At 45.5% G+C, this 27,535-nt stretch overlaps 1 protein-coding gene across 2 annotated transcripts in view; it reads left to right on the top strand.

Moving 5' to 3' along the window:
• The window catches only part of COL5A1 (collagen type V alpha 1 chain), a 150,119-nt gene that overhangs the window by 944 nt on the left and 121,640 nt on the right, over positions 1 to 27,535 (top strand). The gene's annotated exons all lie outside the window — the stretch shown is intronic.

A 27,535-nucleotide genomic window follows, 5' to 3' on the forward strand; every position in this document is an offset into this window, starting at 1 on the left:
CAAAAGCTTTGGAGCAGCCCGGGGACCCCAAACCTCTCTGCCCCTTCCCCAACCCCAATCCCGCAGGGTTTCCCCCCAAAACCGGGCCTGAGTGCAGCAGGAGGAAGCTCTGAGCTTCCAGATGTGCAGCAGCACAGAAAACCACTGGAATGTCTTTTTTTTTTTTTTTTTTTTTTTTTTTTTCCGTGCAGAAAAGGGATTGAACACATTTCTGCTTCCCTTCGGGGCCGTGCAGTTTTGTGTTTCCAGAGCTCTGCTTCCCAAATTTCTGCCTTCTGGGAAATGCCAGGGTGGAGGGAATCACAGAAAAATCCTTTTGTGGGGTGCTGGAGGATTTTTTCGGGTGTTTGCAGAGCTTTTTCCCGGTTTGTGGTGGACACTCGGAGGCATCGGGCTCTGTTTGTGTTGGATTTCAGGGCAGGATTTGTTTGGCCGAGCCGAGTTTTGAAATGTGCAAAGTTAAAACTCGGAGTTCTTCAGGGTAACTTGAGAAGCCGAGAAGTGCCCTGAAGAGCTGGGCTGTCTGCGATTCAGCTTCCCTGCCCCAATTCCGTGTTTTTTGCAGCGTTTGTTTGAGTGTTAGCAGTGGGATTCTCTGTGTCAAGCAGCGGGATTTGCCAATTATTTTCATTTCTGGCCTCTCCAAATGACCTTAAGGAAGAAGAGGTGGGCGTCGGAGGAATGCTTCCATTAAGGCTGAGCAGGGTGGAAAAAACTCAATGAATAAAATGTCCTGAACATCCCTGCAGGGAAATTCAGGAGAATTTCCAGTGGGAGATCCCCGAGTTTGGGATTGGGATGTTGGAGAGCTGGAATGGCCCCAGCTCCTCTTGTCAGGCTCGGGTACTTTGTATCAGCTGGAAATTGAATTATCACCAGACCGCTGTGTTCCAAAGGAAAAAACAACAATTTATTCCTTTCACTCGACACTCGCAGAGCATCCCCAGGCATTTCCCCGTCTGTGTTTACCCTCCAGACAATCCCAAATCGCTTTTGGGAGTTCCCAGGTGACTTTGGAAGGAGTTTTGGGGGCAGAGGATGGCTGGGAGCTGTTGTGGGGCCAGCGTGCAGCTCTGAGGAATGACTCTTGTGGTGAAAGGCTTTGAGTTTTCCTAATGAGCCGCCTAATAGGACATCAAATCATTTGGGTGAGGGAGGAGCCAGACTGGGGCTGCTGATGGCATTGACTAATGGTCTTGATGGCTTTTTTATTTTTTTTTTTAAATTTTTTCCACGTTGTCTCTGGTTTTATTGCGGCTCAGAGCGTGTGTTAGTTTAAGGAAAGTTGGTTTCTCTGCGTGGAGAGGTGAAATTTCCCTGTAATCTGTGGGATGGCACCTGGCACAGAGGATTTCCAGCAAATAACAGGGAAATAACAATGTCAGAGCTGCCTCCCACCGCTGCCCATCCAGCTCAGATTTTCCCATATTTGCACAGATGATGTCACCCCAAAATCAAACCCACAGACAAAGCTGGAACCCCTCTCTGCTCTTACAAATCCCTGTAAAAACCAAATCGGGTTTCTGGGTGAAACTTTTTTGGATGCAGCAATTTCCTTTAGTGGCAAAGAGTAATGAGGATCCAAACTAAAATAAAAATGCTGGAAATTATGTTGTATCCTATTACCTTGGCCCTTCCCCAGTCACCTAAAAGAGCTAAAAAAGTCTTTATCCAGCCAGTTAAAAGACAGGTTTATTTAAATACTTTGCCAATCAAAAGTGTTGATATTGTTTTACAAGAAGAAATCTGACTTATAGGTTTGGAATGGGTGGCAGTTCCAATTTCCCCTGTAAAACTGGATCATGCTGTCAATGCACTGCCAGGCTGCAATGGGAATTTGGAATTTAAAAGCTGTGGGACCAGCCTGGCCAGGGGACAGCAGAGGGGACAGCAGAGGCCTTGTCTTGTTCTTCCAGGGGCAGGAGGAAAACTCTGTGCTGAGCATTCACTGATTTCAGGGAATTCTTTAAATTTGGGAATGGGAGGAATCCCATTCCATATCCCATTTCCAATCCCAGTCCAGCCCCATTCCCAACCCCACTTCCAATCCCGTTTCTTTACCATTCCAAATCCCATTCCCAACCCCATTTCTGGCCCCATTTCATTCCCATTCCAAACCCCATTTCCAATCCCATTTCCATTCCCTGTTCATTCCCATTTCATTCCCATTTCCAGCCCCATTTCATCTCTTTGGGGTATCTCTAAGGCAAAGCCCTCTGTGGAGTTGCTGATTTTTGGTGTGCACACAGGGACAGCAGTGAGGACTCGCCCGGCTCTGACCAAAACATGTTTTAATGGCAAATTTAAATTTAAAAAACTGCCTTGGTGTTGTTTGTATTGTTTGTTGTGTCCCCTAAGCTTTATTTTAAGTGGGTGCTGTCCCTGCCCTTTAGGATCTGGAATTGGAGATGGATTTTTCAGGTTTTCAGCACTGCAGGGCTCATGCTGATGTCTCAAATTTGGGAGGGCTCAAATATCTGCTCTTCCTCTCTGTGAGTGCTGCGGGTGTGGAGGTGGGACAGCCCTGATTTAATTTGAGTTAATTTGGATTCTTTGCCCTGAGTGTGACTGGAGCAAAGGGGAAGCTTTGCTCCTGGGGTTGGAAAAGATTCCCAAATCCTGAGCACCCTCAGCAAACCACAGCTTTCATTCTGAAGGGGATTTTCCATTTTTCCCATTTTGTGGCTGTCCCAGAGGCCCAGAGTGGCACAGAGATGTCCCTGTCACCCCTGGCATTGCCCAGCTGCTTTCCCTGTGCCCTGAGCTGTGCTCAGCTCCTGGTGCTGTCTGTCCATCCCTGTCCCCCTGTCCCCAGGGCAGGATCTGCTTCACTCCTGCTTTGAGTTAGGTTTGATTTCTGTCCTGAGCCAGAGGAGCAGCAGGAATTGCTGTGGGACAGTGAGCAGTGGCATTTAGGGATGTTTTGAGTTTTGTCTGGACTTCAAAAAAAATCTCGGAGTGCTTTCCAGGAAACTGCTCTTTACTCCAAAGGGTTTGTCTGCTGGGCTGTTAAAATTGGGCCTTAATTCTTTCAGGAATTACTTTTTGTGTCCTGATTGCTGGAGCTGGTGGGGGATGGATGGATGAGGGATGGATGGATGGATGATGGAGGGATGGAGGGGGGGATGGATGGATGGACAATGGATAGATGGATGGACAGATGGATGGATGGATGATGGATGGACAGATGGATGGATGGATGGATGATGGAGGGATGGAGGGAGGGATGGATGGATGGATGGATGGATGGATGGATGGACGGATGTATGGAGGGAGGGATGGATGGATGAGGGATGGATGAGGGATGGATGGATGGATGGATGGACAGACGGATGGACGGACGGATGGACGGACGGATGGACGGACGGATGGATGGACGGATGGATGGACGGATGGATGGGTGGATGATGGATGGATGGACGGATGGATGGATGGATGGACGGATGGACGGATGGATGGATGATGGACGGATGGATGGGTGGATGATGGACGGATGGATGGACGGATGGATGGATGGATGGATGGATGGATGGACAGATGGACGGATGGATGGGTGGATGATGGATGGATGGATGGATGGGGGGAGGGATGGATGATGGACGGATGGATGAGGGATGGATGATGGAGGGATGGATATGGATGGATAAGGGACGGATGGATGGATGGATAGATGGATGGATGGATGGATGGATGGATGGATGGATGATGGATGGATGGACGGATGGATGGATGGACAATGGATGGATGGACAATGGATGGATGGATGGATGGATGGATGGCAGTGCCTCTGGAATTGTGGAAACCCGCAGGGAAATGCTTTCACAAGCTGGGAATGCTTTCACAGACATTTAGGGGCTTTCTGGTCCTTTCCAACCTGGCCTTGGACACTTCCAAGGATCCAGGGGCAGCCACAGCCGTGCCAGGGCCTCCTCACCCTCACAACCAGGAATTCCTTCCCAACATCCACCCCAAACCTTTCTTCTGTCACTTTAAATCCATTCCCTCATCCAGATTTTGTTTTCAACACTTGAAGGGGCTCTGAGACTCTTTGGGCAGAGCAGCTCCATTTAGAGTTGGTGCTTTGCTCTCATGGGAATTCCCTTTAAAGTGAGCATCCCCAGGACGGGGGAAATCAAGATAAAATCTGGATTTCATCCCCTCTGGTTTTTATTTACCCACCCTTCCTTTTCCCTGCTGAGTTTAGCTGGAGTTTGATCCCCTGGATGTTCTAGAAAATGGATCATTTGGCAGAGAAAAATATAAAATATTGTATAAAGAGTATAAAATATTGTATGGCAGAGTATAAAATATTGTTTGGGCATGGGTGTCAGTTTGTAATACCCAGATTTTGGTAAATGGGAAATGCTGGTTAAAGTGAGAAGAATTCTCTGGGAAATAAAGTGAATTCCCTTTCCTTTTCCATCCTCTCTTCCTTGGGAAAAGTTTCTTCACTTCCAGCCTGGCTTTGCTTTATATCAAATATTTCACTCTTCCTACTAAATTTGATGTGTTTGGGACTGAATTTTCAGTCCTTCAAAACACAAGAAAACCTTTGTATGAAACAAAGCAACACCGAGGATGGGAAGAATGAGCAAAACCAGGGGAACAAAAATGAAATTAAAAAAAAGAAAAGGTTGAGACATGAAAGAATGGAAACATTTTGTTGAAATCGAATGTTATGTGGAAAAAATTGGGTTGGCAACGTGGTATAATTAAGGACTGGTTACTGTTGGCAAGTCCCAAGGCTCCTGAAATTCAGCCTAGCACTGGCTGGAGCATCCAAATGATGTCGTGGTTTCTCTGTGGACGTGTCTGGAAAATCTGTGGAACTAAAATAAATAAATGAAGGAACTACACAAAAGGCATTTTTGAGGTCGGTTGCTCCAAGTCTGGGCTCTTTTTTTTTTTTTTTTTTTTTTTTTTTTCTTTCCAGAAGCCAAGAGGATTCTTAACATCATCTGGAAGCTCTCACGATGATGAGATGTCATTTTTTTAAAAGGAGGAAAGTTGTATTCATGTATTTACAACAGAGTTTTTCTTTGAGTTTGTGTAATGAGCCTGAGAGAAAAAGGAGAGTTTGGGGATGGGTGAGTGGAAAAGCTGCATCAGGGCTCATCCCTGAGCTCTGCCGTGGGTTTTGTCCCAGCCCAGGATTTCCCATTCCCTGCATCCCTGTGTGGAGCCTGGCCCTGAGGGGATGCTTGAACAGGATTTTATTGCTGATGTGCCAGTGAAATCTGGGTTTTCCAGCAGCTCCAGGAGTCTCTTCCCATCCCTGTGCCTCAGGTTGTGTTGATGATGGATTCTTTCTATTTTAAAAATTATTTTCCTCCTTGGGATATTTTGTTTCCTGTTGGGCATCCCCAGTACCCCTAAGCCAACAAATCCAAGAGCTTATTTGGATTTTGTATTTTGATTTGGACAGGGTTTTTACAGATTATACCAAGGCCACCATGCTGTTCTGTTGGCTACTCTGACAATCCTTTGAATTATTTCTAGAAGTGAAATTTGGAGCAGAAGATCATTGGGCAGCCACAAAAAATCCTTTAGTTTACTGGGAAAAAATCCCCTTTTTTGGGGTGCAAATGGAAGGGGATGTGCTGGATGGTGATGAACTGGACTTCATATTTAATAATGTTTTTTACTTTAACAACACTTTTCTAACTTGAGCATCCCCAGTGCTCCTCACCCATCAAATCCAGGAGGTTATTTGGATTTTATATTTCAATTTGGACGGGATTTTTACAGATTATACCAAGACCACTGTGCTGTTCTGTTAGCTACTCTCAGAATATTTTGAATTAGGTCTAGAAAGGAAATTCTGAATTAGATTCTAGAAAGGAAATTTGGAGTTGTTTTCCTCAAGAGGGATGTGTTGGATGTTTGGTGGCCTTTCCTTCTCCTTCATCTCAATGAACACTGGAATTATCTTACATTCAATTTATATTTTAGACATTTATTATTCATTTTATTTATTATACAAATCATTAACACATATTTGCCTAAATTCCCCTGTCAGCTGGCAGATCCAGCTGTGCATCTGCAGCCAGGGCCATGGGAATCCTTTCTGAATAAATCCAGCAAAAAGTGATTCCAAGAGGGCTCTGCTTTTCACCAAAATGCTTCCAGACCTTTTTTTTAAATTTATTTTTTTCTTTCTCTTTCTGCTCCAAGTTGCAAAGGAGGGGAGTTTGCAGCTCTCAGGAAGGAGCTGAGTGGGAGAGGAGAGGTCACTGAGGGGGTCCCTGCTCGTCACTGTCACATTTAGGAGCAGATTTTGTGCTCCTTGTTCCTGTCAGCTGGAGCTGCTGCGGAAATCCAGCGAGCAGCCCGAGCTCCTGAGCCTGCCTGGCCTCTCCTCCTCTGCTTTTCCTCCCTCCACCCCCTTTTTTTTTTGTTTCCAAGACAATGCTGGAGTAAGAATTCACTGCAGCCGAATTCCTGGAGATGCCGCTCCAGTTTCCCAGGATCTCTCATCCTCCTGCAGTTTTACACTGGGATTTTTTTTTTTATTTTTTTTTTTGCTGCAGCTCATTCAGCTCTCAAATATGAATTAAGCAGTGAGTTTGTGGGATTTTATTTTATTTTTTTACCCAGCGCTGGATGTGCTGGAATGAGATACCTACTGTGTGTGTGCTCTTGTGTGCTGCAGGGGAGAGATCTGCTCCGAGGGCTGTGGTTCACCAGCTGAATAATGCAAGCATTGTTTGGGTGCCCTTATTTCCAGCTTGCACCATTCAAAGTGAATAGAAAGGTCAAGGAGATGAGTCACAGTGAACACAAGTGTCATTCTGCTCAGGAGAAATGGGGAAAAAGGAGAGAAAAAGGAGCTTCCAGGCGAGGTGTTCCAGCTGGTGCCAGGGAAAACGACAGGAAATCTTGGCTGGGATCTGCTGGAGAGTCCAAGCCCTTAAAAACCCAGGAATTCCTTCCCAATATTCACTCCAAACCTCCCTTCTGGGCTGGAGATGGGCTCTGGCAGCTGGAGCTGCAGTGGGAAATCCAGGGGATGCTCTGGAGAAATTGGGCACTGCTGGGAACATCCAGGGGATGCTCTGGAGAAACTGGGCACTGCTGGGGACATCCAGGGGATGCTCTGGAGAAGTTGCTGGGAACATCCAGGGGATGTTCTGGAGAAATTGGGCACTGCTGGGAACATCCACGGGATGCTCTGGAGAAGTTGCTGGGAACATCCAGGGGATGTTCTGGAGAAATTGGGCTGTGTTTGGAACATCCATGGGATGCTCTGGAGAAGTTGGGCTCTGCTGGGAACATTCAGGGATGCTCTGGAGAAGTTGCTGGGAATATTCAGAGAATGCTCTGGAGCAGTTGGGCTCCATGTTGGGAACATCCAGGGGATGCTCTGGAGAAGTTGGGCTCTGCTGGACTCATCCAGAGGATGCTCTGGGGAAGTTCCTGGGAATATTCAGAGGATGCTCTGGAGCAGTTGGGCTCCATGTTGGGAACATCCAGGGGATGCTCTGGAGAAGTTTCTGGGAACATCCAGAGGATGCTCTGGAGAAATTGGGCACTGCTGGGAACATTCAAGGGATGCTCTGGAGAAGCTGGGCTTTGTTTGAAGCATCCACGGGATGCTCTGGAGAAGTTGGACTCTGCTGTGAACATTCAGGGATGCTCTGGAGAAGTTGGGCTCTGCTGGGAACATTCAGGGATGCTCTGGAGAAGTTGCTGGGAATATTCAGAGGATGCTCTGGAGCCGTTGGGCTCCATGTTGGGAACATCCAGAGGATGCTCTGGAGAAGTTGCTGGGAACATTCAAGGAATGCTCTGGAGAAGCTGGGCTCTGTTTGGAGCATCCAGGGAATGCTCTGGAGAAACTGGGCTCTGCTGGACTCATCCAGGGCATGTTCTGGAGAAGTTGCTGGGAACATCCACGGGATGCTCTGGAGAAATTGGGCTCTGCTGGGAACATCCAGAGGATTCTCTGGAGAAGTTTCTGGGAACATCCAGAGGATGCTCTGGAGAAGTTGGGCTCCATGTTGGGAACATCCAGGGGATGCTCTGGAGAAGTTTCTGGGAACATCCAGAGGATACTCTGGAGAAATTTCTGGGAACATCCAGAGGATTCTCTGGAGAAGTTGCTGGGAATATTCAGAGGATGCTCTGGAGAAGTTGCTGGGAACTTCCAGGGGATGCTCTGGAGAAGTTTCTGGGAACACCCAGAGGATGCTCTGGAGAAGTTTCTGGGAACATTCAAGGAATGCTCTGGAGAAGCTGGGCTCTGTTTGGAGCATCCAGGGAATGCTCTGGAGAAACTGGGCTCTGCTGGGAACATTCAGGGATGCTCTGGAGAAGTTGCTGGGAACATCCAGGGGATGCTCTGGAGAAGTTGGGCTCTGCTGAGAACATCCAGAGGATGTTCTGTAGAAGTTTCTGGGAACATCCAGGGGATGCTCTGGAGAAATTTCTGGGAACATCCAGAGGATGCTCTGGGGAAGTTGCTGGGAACATCCAGGGGATGCTCTGGAGAAGTTTCTGGGAACATCCAGGGGATGCTCTGGAGAAGTTTCTGGGAACATCCAGGGGATGCTCTGGAGAAGTTGGTCTCCTCACTGGGCTTGGCAATCCAACCCCTGCCCTGGGGAGGGCTGGCAGCTCTGGCTCTCCTGTACAGCCAGAAGAAAACAATTCCTCCAGATCCACCTGGAAATTCCTTCTGCTCATCCAGAACCACCTGTCCTCAGCTCTCAGAGCCAGGTGGGGTGAAGGTGCTCTTGGAGAGGGGTTTGGGCCTGGAAGCAGCTGAACCCAGAACCACTTTTTTTTGCTTTATTTATTCAGAAAGGATTCCCATGGCCCTGGCTGCAGGTGCACAGCTGGATGCAGGCAGGGATCTGCCAGCTGACAGGGAGATTTGGGCAAATAATTTGTCTAAGAGATAAATTGAATAATAAATATATAAAATATAAATTGAAGGGAAATAATTCCAGTGTTCATGGAGCTGAAGGAGAGGACACAGGGAAAGGAAAAGGGAGAAGGGGTTTAAACAGCCAGGGGACAGTGGGAAGGAATTGTTCCCTTTGGGGATGTTTCAGCCCTGGCTCAGGGTGACCACAGCAGCTGTGGCTGCTCCTGCATCCCTGGAAGTGTCCAAGGCCAGCTTGGAGTGACCTGGGATGGTGAAAGATGTCTCTGGATGAGCTTTAAGGACCCAAACCATTGTGATTCCATGATTATCCCTGAAATTCCCCAGGATTTGGAGTGGTGGGGTCCCCATCTCTCCCTGCAGCATCCCAGGGAAGGACTGGAGCAGAAAACCCTGAGCACAGCCCCTTGCCCTGCCCTCCCCTCTGCTAATGCCCATTTGGAAATGAAACTTTTTGAATTTCCTGCCCAAACCCTGCCCCAAGAAGCCCCAGGCAGCTGGCACAGCCCTGGCCAGGGGAATGTGGCTGAGGATTGTGGCACTAAGGGGATGCCATGGACTGGGGACCTGGCCACAGCTTTCCCCTTGGATTGTTGCTGGAATTGCAGGGCACAGAAGGAATTCAGGGCTTGTCAATGCTTTTTTATTAGGGTGGGGTTTAAATCCTGGGCTCCTGTACCTGTGGGTTTCCTTTTTTACACCCTCCTGTGGGTTTATCCATTTTGCTCCTTGCTGTTCCCTGTCCTGCCAAGGAAGCAGCCCCAGTGATTTGGGATCGTGGTGTGCTGCCACAGACCCCCCCTGCACACTGCCCAGCTCTCCTTTGGGGTTCTGGCAGCATTTGAGCCCTGAAAAGTACAGAGGAATATTGAAATTTTTGATTTCCAGCCATTGGATTTTTCAGTTCTGAAATCACCGTGCTGGTGTGAAATAGATATTGCTCTGCAAAAGAGAGAAAGCTTCAGAATCCTGATTTATTCTGCACATTCAGGGCGCACCTTCAGCAGGGAGCCAAAGCCAGCCCTGCTCCTCGTCCCTCTGATGGGGGCTAATTTCCATAAACAACTTTGCAAATGAATTTTGCCACTTCAGCTTTGATCCAGGGTGGCCAAAAATTCCACCAGAATTCCAGTGGGTATCAAATGTCTGGGAACTGGGACTGGTTTGCTGGGGAGGCAGCAGAATGATGGGATGGTTTGGGCTGGGAGGGAGAGGGGAGTGGTGCTGACCAGGGCTGGAGCTGATTTTGGGGGGCTGAGCCTGGTTTGGGGTGAAAACATTGGGATTGTGCTGGTATTCCATGGAAATTTGGGATTTCTGCAGAGAAATGATGGTGGGAGCAGAGCTGACCAAGGGCTGGGGCTGATTTGGTGGAGTAGACCTGGCTGGAGGTGAAGCATTGGAAATGTGCTGGTATTCCATGGAAATTTAGGATTTCTGCAGAGATTTCTCAGGGAGATGGTGAGAGCAGAGCTGACTGAGGGCTGGAGCTAATTCTGGGGAGCTGAGCCTGGTTTGGGGTGAAATATTTGGATTGTGCTGGTATTCCATGGAAATTTAGGGAGATGGTGGGAGCAGAGCTGACTGAGGGCTGGACCTGATTTTGGGGGGCTGAAACATTGAGGTTGTGCTGGTATTCTGTGGAAATTTGGGATTTCTGCAGAGGGATGAGAAATCCTTCAGGGAGATGGTGGAAGCAGAGCTGACCAAGGGCTGGAGCTGATTTTGGGGGGCTGTGCCTGGTTTGGGGTGAAAACATTGGGATTGTGCTGGTATTCCATGGAAATTTGGGATTTCTGCAGAGAAATGATGGTGGGAGCAGAGCTGACCAAGGGCTGGGGCTGATTTTGTGGAGTAGACCTGGCTGGAGGTGAAGCATTGGAAATGTGCTGGTATTCCATGGAAATTTAGGATTTCTGCAGAGTTTTCTCAGGGAGATAGTGGGAGCAGAGCTGACTGAGGGCTGGAGCTAATTTTGGGGAGCTGAGCCTGGTTTGGGGTGAAATATTTGGATTGTGCTGGTATTCCATGGAAATTTAGGGAGATGGTGGGAGCAGAGCTGACTGAGGGCTGGAGCTGATTTTGGGGGGCTGAAACATTGGGATTGTGCTGGCAAACCATGGAAATTTGGGATTTCTGCAGAGCTGGGGTGTGATTCCATGGGAGAAGCCTGATTTTGGGGGGCTGAAACATTGAGATTGTGCTGGTATTCTGTGGAAATTTGGGATTTCTGCAGAGGGATGAGAAATCCCTCAGGGAGATGGTGGGAGCAGAGCTGACCAAGGGCTGGAGCTGATTTTGGGGGGCTGAGCCTGGTTTGGGGTGAAATATTTGGATTGTGCTGGTATCCTATGGAAATTTAGGGAGATGGTGGGAGCAGAGCTGACTGAGGGCTGGAGCTGATTTTGGGGGGCTGAGCCTGGTTTGGGGTGAAACATTTGGATTGTGCTGGTATTCCATGGAAATTTAGGGAGATGGTGGGAGCAGAGCTGACTGAGGGCTGGAGCTGATTTTGGGGGGCTGAGCCTGGTTTGGGGTGAAACATTGGGATTGTGCTGGCAAACCATGGAAATTTGGGATTTCTGCAGAGCTGGGGTGTGATTCCATGGGAGAAGCCTGATTTTGGGGGGCTGAAACACTGAGATTGTGCTGGTATTCTGTGGAAATTTGGGATTTCTGCAGAGGGATGAGAAATCCCTCAGGGAGATGGTGGGAGCAGAGCTGACCAAGGGCTGGAGCTGATTTTGGGGGGCTGAGCCTGGTTTGGGGTGAAACATTTGGATTGTGCTGGCAAACCATGGAAATTTGGGATTTCTGCAGAGCTGGGGTGTGATTCCATGGGAGAATCCTTGAAGCAGGGCACAAACCTCCCTGGAAATGCCCCTTGGAGGGTTTTTATTGGAAAATAGGAGGCTGTGCATGCCTCCAACACAGCTCTGCTGCCTGGGGGGTTCCTGGAAGGATCAGCTCTGGTTTCCAAGGCTCGTCCTGGTGTTCTCCTTTCTGTGGGACAGGGAGGGCAATCCCTGCATGTCTGTGCTCCAGGAGAGGCAGCAGGGCTGGGAGGGAAAGGGATTTCTCCCTCTGGCACGATGGAAAACTGCAGGAATGTTCTCTGAGCAGGGCTGGCCGGGACGGGGAGAGCACATCAGCACGTCCTGAGCACTTGGGGGGAGAAAGTCCCTCACTCTGCCTCTCGCAAATGTTTAAATTAAAACAATCTGGCTTTTCTGCAGCTCTTGGATGCTTTCCCTGCTGACCTCAGGAGCTGGGATGGGAGGAGGAGCCAACAGATCCCAACTGGCTCTGGGGTTCTTTTTATTTTTATTTATTTTTATTTTTATTTTTATTTATTTTTATTTTTATTTATTTTTTATTTTTTCCCTCCAAGTCCTGAATCCCTGCAGGATGCAGAAGAGCAGAACAGTGAGGGCCATATCTGCTCTGCAAAAATCCATTTTTTTCCCAGTGCTCTGCAATGAAGGAGCTGTAGCAGGCAGCTGGGAGGCTGCAGGAAGCAGCACAGGCTTCTCCAAGCCCGGACATTCCCACAGCAACTGGGAAAGGCTGGGCAGGATCAGCCCTAAAACACAAGAGCAAAGCCAGGAAAGAGCTCCAGAGCCTTTGAGGTTGAATATAATATAATATAATATAATATAATATAATATAATATAATATAATATAATATAATATAATATAATATAATATAATATAATATAATATAATATAATATAATATAATAATATTTTTATAAATATATAAAATAGATAAAAATATATAAGTATATATTTTATATATATTTTATATAAAATATATATAGTATATATAATGTACTGCATATTATATAATAAATATATAATATATAATGTATAATGTATATAATATAATATAATATATATTATATAATATATATTATATATATTATATAATATATATAAAATTTATATATAATTATATATATAATATATGAAATTATATGAAATTATATATTATATTATATTATATTATATTATATTATATTATATTATATTATATTATTTCATATATTAAGAAATTATACATAAGAACTATACTAAAGAAAGAGAAAGGAGACATCAGAAGGTTAGCAAAGAATGAATAATAAAAACTTGTAATTACTCACAATCTCAACACAACTAAACCATAATTCGTCATTAAATAAAAACAATTCACATCAAACCAATCAAAATTGCACTTGTTAATGAACCATCTCCAAACCACATTCCACAACCATCAAATAATGATTGTTTGCATTTTTTTTTTTTGCTGAGACTTCTTGGCTTCTCAAAAGAAAAAATCCCAGCAGAAGGATTTTCATAAAATATTTCAGTGACACCTAAGGGTGCTGAATCCTTCATCCCCAAACTCCCAGCCCAGCTGTGCTCTCTGTGCTGGCAATTCTGCTTGGACTCTCTGATCCTTAAGATCTTTTCCAGCCTCAGTGAGTCTGAAATCCACCCCAGGGCTGTGCTCTGACCCTCTGAGGCTCAGCCTGAATTTTGTCCTGGCCCAGGGCTCCTGGCTGGGAAAAAATGGGAATTTTTGGCTCCCTGGCTGTGCCTCAGGCTCTTGCAGCACTGCCCTGGTCCACGTGGAGCTGGGGTGGATCCAGGGCTGGGAGCAGCTTCTGTTGGTTTGGGGATTTGGGAGGGAACAAGCAGGGCAGCATCACTCCTGAAGGACAAAACTTCCCTTCGTCTCCTGCTGCTCTCTGTGCTGGCACTCCACGGAAATTTGGGATTTCTGCAGGAATCCTCTCTGTGCTGCCCAGTTTAAACACAATTTAAAGGTGTTCTGCAGGGCAGCATCACTCCCAAATCACAAAACTTCCTTCACCTCTTCCTGCTGCGGCTCTTGGTGTGATGCCTTTGCTCCCGACAGGAGTTTTGGGGAGTTTTTCAGGATTTTACAGTTTGGGAATTTTTCCAGGATTTTACAGTTCTGGGTGGGATTCAGGGTAGGAAAACACAGTGGGATTTCTTATGGCAATGGGGACAACACCAAACTGATCCAGATTTTTCCTGTGAAATAGGAACCAGAACTTGGTCTGGGTGTGGAAATGCCCATAAAGAACTTTGGGCTCCTCAGCTGAAGGGAATCAAAATCCACCCCAATAAACCCTGGGATGTTCTAAGACAGGCAGAGCCCAAGTTCAAGATGTTCTGCAGGGCAGCATCACTCCCAAATTACAAAACTTTCTTCATCTCCTCCTGCTGCTGCTCTCTTTTCTGGCACGCCATGGAAATTTAGGATTTCTGCAGGAATCCTCTCTGTGCTGCCCATGGGAGTTTTTGGGAGTTTTTCCAGGATTTTACAGTTCTGGGTGGGACTTCTTATGGCAATGGGGATAACACCAAACTGATCCAGATTTTTCCTGTGAAATAGGAACAAGATTTTTCCTGCGAAATAGGAACCAGAGCTTGGTCTGGGTGTGGAAATGCCCATAAAGGACTTTGGGCTCCTCAGTTGAAGGGAATCAAAATCCACCCCAATAAACCCTGGGATGCTCTGGGACAGTCAGAGCTCAAGTTCAAGATGTTCTGCAGGGCAGCATCACTCCCAAATTACAAAACTTCCTTCATCCCTTCTCCTGCTGCTGACTGTGCTGGCACTCCATGGAAATTTAGGATTTCTGCAGGAATCCTCTCTGTGCTGCCCATGAGCGTTTTGGGGAGTTTTTCAAGGATTTTACAGTTCTGGGTGGGATTCAGGGCAGGAAAACACAGTGGGATTTCTTATGGCAACAGGAACAACAATCCAGATTTTTCCTGTGAAATAGGAATAAGATTTTTCCTGGGAAATAGGAACCAGAGCTTGGTTTGGGTGTGGAAACACCCATGGAGAACCTCAGTTGAAGGGAATCAAAATCCACCCCAATAAACCCTGGGATGTTCTAAGACAGGCAGAGCCCAAGTTCAAGATGTCCTGCAGGGCAGCATCACTCCCAAGTTACAAAACTTTCTTCATCTCCTCCTGCTGCTGCTCTCTTTTCTGGCACGCCATGGAAATTTAGGATTTCTGCAGGAATCCTCTCTGTGCTGCCCATGAGAGTTTTTGGGAGTTTTTCCAGGATTTTACAGTTCTGGGTGGGATTCAGGGCAGGAAAACACAGTGGGATTTCTTATGGCAACAGGAACAACAATCCAGATTTTTCCTGTGAAATAGGAACCAGAGCTTGGTCTGGGTGTGGAAATGCCCATAAAGAACTTTGGGTTCCTCAGCTGAAGGGAATCAAAATCCACCCCAATAAACCCTGGGATGTTCTAAGACAGGCAGAGCACAAGTTCAAGATGTTCTGCAGGGCAGCATCACTCCCAAGTTACAAAACTTCCTTCATCCCTTCTGCTGCTGCTCTCTTTTCTGGCACGCCATGGAAATTTAAAATTTCTGCAGGAGTCCTCTCTGTGCTGCCCATGGGAGTTTTGGGGAGTTTTTCAAGGATTTTACAGTTCTGGGTGGGATTCAGGGTAGGAAAACACAGTGGGATTTCTTATGGCAACAGGAACAACAATCCAGATTTTTCCTGTGAAATAGGAACAAGATTTTTCCTGTGAAATGGGAACCAGAGCTTGGTTTAGGTGTGGAAACACCCATGAAGAACCTCAGTTGAAGGGAATCAAAATCCACCCCAATAAACCTTGGGATGCTCTGAGACAGAGCACAAGTTAAAGGAGTTCTGCACCTTTGCAGAACACCTGCCAAATTACAAAACTTCCTTCATCTCTTCTGCTGCTGCTCTTGACTTGCTGCCTTTGCTGCCCACAGGAGTTTTGGGGAATTTTTCAGGATTTTACAGTTTGGGAATTTTCCCAGGATTTTACAGTTGTGGGTGGGATTCAGGGTAGGAAAACACAGTGGGATTTCTTATGGCAATGGGGATAACACCAAACTGATCCAGATTTTTCCTGTGAAATAGGAACCAGAACTTGGTCTGGGTGTGGAAATGCCCATAAAGAACTTTGGGCTCCTCAGTTGAAGGGAATCAAAATCCACCCCAATAAACCCTGGGATGCTCTGGGACAGTCAGAGCACAAGTTCAAGATGTTCTGCAGGGCAGCATCACTCCCAAATTACAAAACTTCCTTCATCCCTTCTGCTGCTGCTGTCTGTGCTGGCACGCCATGGAAATTTAGGATTTCTGCAGGAGTCCTCTCTGTGCTGCCCATGGGAGTTTTTGGGAGTTTTTCCAGGATTTTACAGTTCTGGGTGGGATTCAGGGCAGGAAAACACAGTGGGATTTCTTATGGCAACAGGAACAACAATCCAGATTTTTCCTGTGAAATAGGAATAAGATTTTTCCTGTGAAATAGGAACCAGAGCTTGGTTTGGGTGTGGAAACACCCATGGAGAACCTCAGTTGAAGGGAATCAAAATCCACCCCAATAAACCTTGGGATGCTCTGAGACAGAGCACAAGTTAAAGGAGTTCTGCACCTTTGCAGAACACCTGCCAAATTACAAAACTTCCTTCATCTCTTCTGCTGCTGCTCTTGGCGTGATGCCTTTGCTCCTGACAGGAATTTTGGGGAATTTTTCAGGATTTTACAGTTTGGCAATTTTTCCAGGATTTTACAGTTCTGGGTGGGATTCAGGATAGGAAAACACAGTGGGATTTCTTATGGCAATGGGGATAACACCAAACTGATCCAGATTTTTCCTGTGAAATGGGAACCAGAGCTTGGTCTGGGTGTGGAAATGCCCATAAAGAACTTTGGGTTCCTCAGTTGAAGGGAATCAAAATCCACCCCAATAAACCCTGGGATGTTCTCAGACAGGCAGAGCCCAAGTTCAAGATGTCCTGCAGGGCAGCATCACTCCCAAGTTACAAAACTTCCTTCATCCCTTCTGCTGCTGCTCTTTTTTCTGGCACGCCATGGAAATTTAGGATTTCTGCAGGAATCCTCTCTGTGCTGCCCATGAGAGTTTTTGGGAGTTTTTCCAGGATTTTACAGTTCTGGGTGGGATTCAGGGCAGGAAAACACAGTGGGATTTCTTATGGCAACAGGAACAACAATCCAGATTTTTCCTGTGAAATAGGAACAAGATTTTTCCTGCGAAATAGGAACAAGATCTTTCCTGTGAAATAGGAACCAGAGCTTGGTCTGGGTGTGGAAATGCCCATAAAGGACTTTGTGCTCCTCAGCTGAAGGGAATCAAAACCCACCCCAATAAACCCTGGGATGCTGAGAGGCAGAGCCTGAGTTGAAGATGCTCTGAGGGGTGCTGGGAGCCCAGCAGGGTTTTCCCTCCCTTCTCCAAAGCCTTGGCCAGACAGGCTGGGGCCCTCCTTGCCCTGGGGACACCAATCCCAAACCCTGAACAAACATTTAACTCCTTTTAGCAGCACGGTCCCTGCCAGCCTGCAAAACAGCTGAGCCTCTGCTGCTGCCCCATTCTAGTGGCCTGGGATGGAGCTTTTTATGGAAAAATCTGATTTTGGGGGAGTGAAATCTGCCCCAGTCTTTGCTCCAGCTCAAAAACCCAGGGTGGGATTTGGGGCTTTGTTGATGATTTTTTTCTGATGGTGGCAAAATGCCCAAACTCAGTTTTAGTCAATGGAAAGTCTAAAAATAAATGTGGAAAATGAGAGGGAGCTTCTGGGAAACTGAACTTGGGGTTTTCTGATGCTGAGGATCAAAAGTGTCCCAAGAAATTAATTTTGGGGGAATTTCCTTCCTGTTTTATTGAGCCAGGGATGGCAATGGAGGGAGTGCTGGGGCAGACAGGTAGGGCAGGCCTGTGCAGTGTCAACCGACACAGGAAAATGTGGGAAATTCCTCTGGGAACTCAGGCCTGGTTGGGAATAATCACTGGGAAAGCCTGGAGGTGAAATAACCCAGAGTTATTAACCCAGAGTTAAGGGATGGGTGTGAGGCAGGAGCTGCTTTTGAGCTGAATTTGACCTGGGGTTTATATGATTTTTATAATACTTGGGGTAATATCCTGGGGTTTATATGATTTTTGCATTACCTGGGGTTTATATGATTTTTGTATTACCTGGGGTAAATATCCTGGGGTTTATATGATTTTTGTATTACCTGGGGTTGATATGATTTTTGTATTACCTGGGGTAAATATCTTGGGGTTTATATGATTTTTGTATTACCTGGGGTTGATATGATTTTTGTATTACCTGGGGTAAATATCCTGGGGATTATATGATTTTTGTATTACCTGGGGTTAATATCCTGGGGATTATATGATTTTTGTATTACCTGGGGTTGATATGATTTTTATATTACCTGGGGTAAATATCCTGGGGTTTATATGATTTTTGTATTACCTGGGGTTGAAATGAGTTTTGTATTACCTGGGGTAAATATCCTGGGGATTATATGATTTTTGTATTACCTGGGGTTGATATGATTTTTATATTACCTGGGGTAAATATCCTGGGGATTATATGATTTTTGTATTACCTGGGGTTGATAAGATTTTTATATTACCTGGGGTAAATATCTTGGGGTTGATATGATTTTTGTATTACCTGGGGTAAATATCTTGGGGTTTATATGATTTTTGTATTACCTGGAATTGATATGATTTTTGTATTACCTGGGGTAAATATCCTGGGGTTTATATGATTTTTGTATCACCTGGGGTTGATATGGTTTTTGTATTACCTGGGGTTGAAATGATTTTTGTATTACCTGGGGTAAATATCCTGGGGATTATATGATTTTTGTTCTACCTGGGGTAAATATCTTTGGGTTTATATGATTTTTGTATTACCTGGGGTTGATATGATTTTTATATTACCTGGGGTAGTATCCTGAGGTTTATATGATTTTTGTATTACCTGGGGTTGATATGATTTTTGTATTACCTGGGGTAAATATCCTGGGGTTTTTATGATTTTTGTATTACCTGGGGTAAATATCCTGGGGTTTCTATGATTTTTGTATTACCTGGGGTTTATATGATTTTTGTATTACCTGGGGTTGATATGATTTTTATATTACCTGGGGTAGTATCCTGAGGTTTATATGATTTTTGTATTACCTGGGGTTTATATGATTTTTGTATCACCTGGGGTAAATATCCTGGGGTTTTTATGATTTTTGTATTACCTGGGGTTGAAATGATTTTTATATTAGCTGGGGTAATATCCTGGGATTTATATGATTTTTGTATTACCTGGGGTAAATATCTTAGGGTTGATATGATTTTTGTATTACCTGGGGTTGATATGATTTTTGTATTACCTGGGGTAAATATCTTTGGGTTTCTATGATTTTTGTATTACCTGGGGTAATATCCTGGGGTTGATATGAAATTATTCAATTCTTTGTGCATGGCAGTGATGGGTTTACAGCTGGATCCTTTCTGCATCCATGTCCTGGTGGGTTTGGGCAGAAGTAACCAGAAAAAATGTTCCAGACTCTCCCATTTGGAGTTCTGCCTGCAGCTGGTGTTGTATTTTCTAGGAGGATTTCTCCCTTCTCCTTGCTCTGGAATAATCTCTCAGCATGCTCATGAGGGGATCACTCTGAGTGATCTCTTTGCATTATAAGGACAACATTTCTTTTCCTGTAGCTATGGAAAATCTCCCTTCCCTCTGGGTTCAAAATGAGGGCACAGAAAAATGGACCCAGATCAATTTTAAGCCCAGCACTAAGTTGTTTATGTGCTGTTTATTTAGTGATGAGGAGAACATCAAAATGCTCCATGCAGGAATCAATCTTCCTAAAATACAGATAAAATATGCTGATAACTCAGCATCTGCCTTGTCTCCAGCATCCTAAATATTTCCTTCCCTCATTCCTCTCCCAGTGCCTTGAACTCCTCAGTGTGCAGGGTGAAAACATCGCCCACAACTTTTCTCCCTGTTTACAACTGGTTGGAAATGTCATCCTGTGCTTTTCCAGATGCTGGAATTGTGCTCCTTCCCTCATTTCTCCCAAATTGTTCTCCTTCCCTCATTTCTACCAAATTTCTCCCAAATTGTGCTCCTTCCCTCATTTCTCCCAAATTGTTCTCCTTCCCTCATTTCTACCAAATTTCTCCCGAACTGTGCTCCTTCCCTCATTTCTCCCAAATTGTTCTCCTTCCCTCATTTCTACCAAATTTCTCCCAAATTGTGCTCCTTCCCTCATTTCTCCCAAATATCCAAGCCACTGGAAGGAATGAGGGATTTTTGTCCACCCCAACCAGAGCAGGAGCTCAAAGGCAACCCCTAAATTGTGACCCCAAAATTGGGGTTTGCAGCAGGATGGAGCAGCTGTAAATGGGGAAAATGGGATTTGGCTTGGTAGGGAGGGAATGTCTGGCAGGGAAGGATGGACTGGGGAGTCAAAGATGAATTTTATCTTGGAAATAATTTTATCCCAGCTGTGCAAGGCAGGGATGCAGCAGCTTCCCTGGGAAGGGCCTTGCAGTTTTCCTGGTTCCTTCCCCTTGGTGATGTTTTGGGAAGGGATTCTGGTCCTTCTTTCCTTCTCTTGGGTGAAGTTTTGGGAAGGGATTATGGTTTTGGTTCCTTTTCCTGGCTGGTGTTTTGGGAAGGGTTTCTGCTCCTGGTTCCTTTCCCTGGGTCATGTTTTGGGGAAGGATTTCTGGTTCCTTTTCCAGGTGATATTTTGGGAAGGATTCTGATCCTTCTTTCCTCCCCATGGGTCATGTTTTGGGAAGGGTTTTTTGGACCCTCTTTCCTTCTCTTGGGTGAAGTTTTAGGAAGGTTTTCTGGTCCTTCTTTCCTTCCCCTGGGTGATGTTTTGGGAAGGGTTTCTGATCCTTCTTTCCTTTTCCTGGGTGAAGTTTTGGGCAGAGTTTTCTGGTCCTTCTTTCCTTCCCCTGGGTGATATTTTGGGAAGGGTTTTTTGGCCCTTCTTTCCTTCTCTTGGGTGAAGTTTTAGGAAGGGTTTCTGGTTGTTCTTTTCTTCCCCTGGGTGATGTTTTGGGAAGGGTTTCTGCTCCTGGTTCCTTTCCCTGGGTCATGTTTTGGGGAAGGATTTCTGGTTCCTTTTCCAGGTGATATTTTGGGAAGGATTCTGATCCTTCTTTCCTTTTCCTGGGTGATGTTTTGGGAAGGTTTTCTGGTCCTGGTTCCTTTTCCTGGGTGATGTTTTGGGAAGGGTTTCTGATCCTTCTTTCCTTCCCATGGGTCATGTTTTGGGAAGGGTTTTTTGGTCCCTCTTTCCTTCTCTTGGGTGAAGTTTTAGGAAGGGTTTCTGGTCCTTCTTTTCTTCCCCTGGGTGATGTTTTGGGAAGGGATTTTGGTTTTGGTTCCTTTTCCTGGCTGATGTTTTGGGAAGGGATTCTGATCCTTCTTTCCTTCCCCATGGTGATATTTTGGGAAGGGTTTCTGGTCCTTCTTTCCTTCCCCTGGGTGATGTTTTGAGAAGAATTAATTTCTTTCCTTCCCTTGAGTGATGTTTTAGGAAGGGTTTCTGGTCCTTCTTTCCTTTCCCTGGGTGAAGATTTGGGAGGGGTTTTCTGGCCTTGGTTCCTTTCCCTTAGTGATGTTTTGGGAAGGTTTTCTGGTCCTGGTTCCCTTCCCTTGGTGATGTTTTGGGAAGGGTTTCTGGCCCTCGTTGCTTTTCCTGGGTGATGTTTTAGGAAGGGTTTCTGGTCCTGCTTCCTTTCCCTGGGTGAAGTTTTGAGAAGAATTAATTTCTTTCCTTCCCTTGAGTGATGTTTTAGGAAGGGTTTCTGCTCCTTCTTTCCTTCCCCAGGGTGATGTTTTGTTGCTCTGGGTGCCAGGCTGTGCTTGCCACAGGAGAAATGCCTGGATCCTGTTTTCCCTCAGTGTTTTCCAAAGCCAAACCCCACTCTGGGGGGCTGGAGGAGCAAACCTGGAGGTGAGCTCGGCACAGCCAGCTCTGGATGTGACAACAGCTTTGGGGGGCATTTTTGGGCAGGTTCCTGCCCTTTGTGTGCTCCCCAAAAACTGTCCCAGGGCCATGGGGACATTGGTGGCCATCCCAGGGCTGGGCTGGGAAATCTGAGCAGGTTCTGGTGCTTGGGGGGAAGTGATGATGCTTTTGGGGTGTGAAAACCTCCATTTTTAGGTTGATAAATCAGGTGTGTAATTAAGCATTAATGAGGAATGTGGGTGATTAAGAGCTCTGCTGATTGCTCAGAACTCTCCCTGACTCCTGTGACCCTCAGTGTTATCACCCTGCTTATCAGAACAGAGGAAAAGAAACCCAGCAGGAGATTTTGGGAGCCTTTGAAGCATTTAAGGGGATAATGCCAAGGTAAACCCCCAGTGCTGTGGGGAGAGAGCTGAACAAGGGGTGGATGTGGCAGGTATTGATTTCCTTGCTGCTTTTTACTCATCTGTGTCAGGTATTGGTTTCTTTGCTGCTTTTTGCTCATCTTTTTCCAACCCGCTGCTTTTTTGCACCCTTTTTGCAAAGGTGAGAGCGAGGTGGGCTCTGCTTGTTCTGGAGTCAAGACCTGGGCAGAGAACAAATCAACCCCAATCTGTTCAGTGCAGCCGTGTGGGAATTGATCCTTTGGAGCCAAAAAGCTCCTGTGGGGCTGCAAAATTCAAAATCTCTCAGCCCTGGGGAGATTTTGCTGCTGGAGGTGCCCAAGGTGGCCGTGCTGGATTTCATTTGTGTCTCCGTGCTGTGATTTCACTGCTCAGCACCCTGAAAATGGAAGGTTTTGTGCTGTGCTCTTAGAGAAATGTGATTTTTGTGTGTGTGTGTGTTCTTAGAGAAACGTGATTTATTTATTTATTTATTTTCATTTATTTTTATTTTTTATTCATTTTTATTTATTGGAAGCTGTGGCTTCCAATCTCTTAGAGCCAGGTTCTGCCAGCATCATTAAGAAATTAATACAGAGCAAATTGGGATTGCTGGAAAGCAAAGCCATGTGTTGTTCCTCAGTGGGATTTAGGATTTAGGGTCTGGAAGAGTTCTGTGGGGAGATTCTGCACCAAACCTCCCCTCTAAAATCAGATTTATTTCCAAAGCTGGGGCTTTGTTTGTTTTCCATTTGTAGAATTCAGCTGTTTGATGGCGAACTGGCTCTTCAGTGTTATCAACAAAGCAAAATAAAATCAAAATGTGGTCGCTGGTCCTTCCATGCAAGGCAGTGATGGGAATATTGAGTTTTATATATTTTTTAATACATTTCAAGAAATTGGAAGGGATTTAGGAGCCAGCACCTGAAGCAATGATGGGAATGTTGAGTTTTATCAGCCCAGTGATGGGAATGTTGAGTTTTATATCTTTTTTAATAGATTCCAAAAAATTGGGAGTAATTGAGGAATGGGCACCTGCAGCAATGATTGGAATGATGAGTTTTATCTCTTTTTAAATACATTTCACAAAATTGGGAGTGATTTAGGAATGAGCACCTGAAGCAATGATGGGAATGTTGAGTTTTATATCTTTTTTAATAGATTCCAAAGGAAAAAAATCCCTTTTTTAAATTGATTTGAGAAAATTGGAGGGGATTTAGGAACCAGCACCCGGAGCAGTGATGGGGATTGGAGGCTGGGACATCAGGAAGGGAAATCCTCTCTGGAGACTCAGAATGAAGGGATTTAAGTGTTGAAGGTTTGCTCTGATTGCTGAATTTCATCACATTTTGTGTGGGACTTGAAAGTCCTGTCTGCTTTGGGTGCCCTGCAGGAAAGGCTCATCCCAAAAGAAGCAGAGGGGCCAAAAAATGCCAATTCCAGGGGTTTGGTTGAGGCCAAAAATGCCAATTCTGGGATTTTTATTGAAGCCAAAAATGCCAATTCCAGGGGTTTTGGTTGAGGCCAAAAATGCCAATTCTGGGATTTTTATTGAAGCCAAAAATGCCAATTCCAGGGGTTTTGGTTGAGGCCAAAAATGCCAATTCCAGGGGTTTTTGTTGAGGCCAAAAATGCCAATTCCGGGATTTTTATTGAGGCCAAAAATGCCAATTCCAGGGGTTTGGTTGAAGCCAAAAATGCCAATTCCGGGATTTTTATTGAAGCCAAAAATGCCAATTCCAGGGGTTTGGTTGAAGCCAAAAATGCCAATTCCGGGATTTTTATTGAAGCCAAAAATGCCAATTCCAGGGGTTTGGTTGAAGCCAAAAATGCCAATTCCGGGGTTTTTGTTGAGGCCAAAAATGCCAATTCCAGGGGTTTTGGTTGAGGCCAAAAATGCCAATTCCAGGGGTTTGGTGAGGCCAAAAATGCCAATTCCGTGGTTTTTGTTGAATCCAAAAATGCCAATTCTAGGGGTTTTTGTTGAAGCCAAAAATGCCAATTCTAGGGGTTTTTGTTGAAGCCAAAAATGCCAATTCTGGGATTTTTATTGAAGCCAAAAATGCCAATTCCAGGGGTTTGTTGAAGCCAAAAATGCCAATTCCAGGGGTTTGGTTGAAGCCAAAAATGCCAATTCCAGGATTTTTATTGAGGCCAAAAATGCCAATTCTGGGATTTTTATTGAAGCCAAAAATGCCAATTCCAGGGGTTTGGTGAGGCCAAAAATGCCAATTCCAGGATTTTTATTGAAACCAAAAATGCCAATTCCGGGGTTTTTGTTGAAGCCAAAAATGCCAATTCCAGGGGTTTGGTTGAAGCCAAAAATGCCAATTCCAGGGGTTTTGGGTGAGGCCAAAAATGCCAATTCTGGGATTTTTATTGAAGCCAAAAATGCCAATTCCAGGGGTTTTTGTTGAGGCCAAAAATGCCAATTCCGGGGTTTTTGTTGAAGCCAAAAACGCCAATTCCGGGATTTTTATTGAAGCCAAAAATGCCAATTCCAGGGGTTTGGTGAAGCCAAAAATGCCAATTATAGGGGTTTTTGTTGAAGCCAAAAATGCCAATTCCAGGATTTTTATTGAGGCCAAAAATGCCAATTCCAGGGGTTTGGTTGAGGCCAAAAATGCCAATTCTGGGATTTTTATTGAAGCCAAAAATGCCAATTCCAGGGGTTTTTGTTGAATCCAAAAATGCCAATTCTAGGGGTTTTTATTGAAGCCAAAAATGCCAATTCCAGGGGTTTTTGTTGAGGCCAAAAATGCCAATTCCGGGATTTTTATTGAAGCCAAAAATGCCAATTCCAGAGTTTCAGCCTTAACCTTAACAAGGGGACATTTCTGACCCTTTTCCCATCACTTTTCCATTTCCCTGAGCCCTCCCTGCTCCATCCCATCCCAATCCCATTGGGATTTATTTTCCATGGGGAGCAGCCGGGCTGGGACAAATCTCTCCAGTCCCATCAGCGCTGACAAGGAGAGCTCAGAGATTTTTTTATAACTCTCATTGGCCCCTAATTAGAGGTTTGATGCCAAAGTAATGATCATAAAAGGCTCTTTATTTCAAACAAACCCATGTGAATAATTCTGTAAATATTTGTCTGGGCCAGCCTTGGGTTGAGTCCTGGGAAATTTTTTTGGATGGAGCTCTTGGATAGTTCTTGTTGGCTTTTTTTAATGGGAGCATATTTCGATTTTTTGTGATGCTATCTTTGGGATTGAGTCCTCCTGTGTGGAGAATGGAAGACCTGAAATGACATCTCAGCTCTTAAACGCAGCAGATATTTCCAATGTCACCTTGTAACCAGCTTAAAGGGGAAATATCTGAAAGGAGGGAGGGGGAGGAACAGCTGTGCCCCAGATTTCCTAAAATCACCCCTTGCCAACCCCATCGTGGCTTCCAGGCAGATTTTATAGGAATATTGAGCCAGGATTTATAGGAATAGGAGCCAGGATTTTATAGGAATATTGGTGAGCAGAGATCCATCAGCTCGTGGATTGGGTGTGAGGGATGGGGTTTGGGGTGGCTTGGGATCCCATGGAGGGGTTTGGATCCCCATGGAGAGGTTTTTATCCCCATGGAGAAGTTTGGATCCCTGTTTTCAGGGTTTGGATCCCATGGAGGGGTTTGGTTTGCCATGGAGAGGTTTTTATCTCCTTGGAGAAGTCTGGATCCATTTTTGAGGATTTGCATCCCTGTTTGGGGGTTTTTATCCCCATGGAGAAGTTTGGATCCCTGTTTTCAGGGTTTGGATCCCATGGAGGGGTTTGGGTCCCCATGGAGAGGTTTTTATCTCCTTGGAGAAGTCTGGATCCATTTTTGAGGATTTGCATCCCTGTTTGGGGGTTTTTATCCCCATGGAGAAGTTTGGATCCCTGTTTTCAGGGTTTGGATCCCATGGAGGGGTTTGGGTCCCCATGGAGAGGTTTTTATCTCCATGGAGAAGTTTGGATCCATTTTTGGGGATTTGTATCCCTGTTTGGGGGTTTGTATCCCGTGGAGAAGTTTGGATCCCTATTTTGGGGGATTTTTATCCCCATGGAGAAGTTTGGATCCCATGGAGGGGTTTGGATCCATGTATTGATGGTTTGGATCCCTATTTTGGGGGGTTTTTATCACCGTTGAGAAGTTTGGATCCATTTTTGGGGATTTGCATCCCTGTTTGGGGGTTTGTATCCCATGGAGAAGTTTGGATCCCTATTTTGTGGGATTTTTATCCCCATGGAGAAGTTTGGATCCCTGTTTTCAGGGTTTGGATCCCATGGAGGGGTTTGGATCCCTATTTGGGGGATTTTTATCACCATTGAGAAGTTTGGATCCCTGTTTTGGGGAGTTTTTATCTCCATGGAGAAGTTTGGATCCATTTTTGGGGATTTGCATCCCTGTTTGGGGGTTTGTATCCCATGGAGAAGTTTGGATCCCTATTTTGGGGGATTTTTATCCCCATGGAGAAGTCTGGATCCCTGTTTTCAGGGTTTGGATCCTATGGAGGGGTTTGGATCCATGTATTGATGGTTTGGATCCCTATTTGGGGGGTTTTTATCACCATTGAGAAGTTTGGATCCCTGTTTTGGGGGTTTGGGTCCCTGTTTTGGGGTTTGGATCCCATGGAGGGGGTTTGGATCCCTGTTTTGGGAGTTTTTATCCCCATGGAGAAGTTTGGATCCCTGTTTTGAGGTTTTGGATCCCTGTTCTGGGGTTTTTTATCCCCATGGAGGGGTTTGGGTCCCATGGAGAAGTTTCGATCCCTATTCTGGGGGTTTTTATCCCCATGGAGAAGTTTGGATCCCCATGGAGAAATTTGGATCCCTATTTTGGGGTTCTTTTATCCCCATGGAGAAGTTTGGATCCCAGTTTTGAGGGTTTGGATTCCCATGGAGAAGTTTGGATCCCCGGTTTGAGGGTTTGGATCTCTGTTTTGGGAATTTGTATCCCATGGAGAGGTTTAGATCCTTGTTTTGGGGGTTTGGATCCCCATGGAGTGTTTGTATCCCAGTTTGGGGGATTTGGATCCCTGTTTGAAGGGTTAGGATCCCTATTTGGGGGGGTTTTATCCCTGTGGAGAAGTTTGGATCCCTGTTTGGGGGTTTGGATCCTTGTTTGGGAGTTTGTATCCCATGGAGACGTTCAGATCCCTGTTTTGGGAATTTTGATCCTTTTGGAGAAGTTTTGATCCTTGTTTTGGGGGGTTTTATCCCTATGGAGAAGTTTGGATCCCATGGAGAAGTTTTGGATCCCATGGAGAAGTTTGGATCCCATGGAGAAGTTTTGGATCCCTGCTTTGGGGGGTTTTTATCCCCGTGGAGGGATTGTATCTCACGGAGAAGTTTGCACCCCATTTTGGGGGGTTTTACCCCCATGGAGAAGTTTGGATCCCTGTTTGGGGGTTTGGATCCTATGGAGAAGTTTTGATGCTTGTTTTGGGGGGTTTTATCC

The sequence above is a fragment of the Zonotrichia albicollis genome, chromosome 21 (genome assembly GCF_047830755.1).
Source record: "Zonotrichia albicollis isolate bZonAlb1 chromosome 21, bZonAlb1.hap1, whole genome shotgun sequence".
Taxonomy (NCBI): Eukaryota; Metazoa; Chordata; class Aves; order Passeriformes; family Passerellidae; genus Zonotrichia; species Zonotrichia albicollis.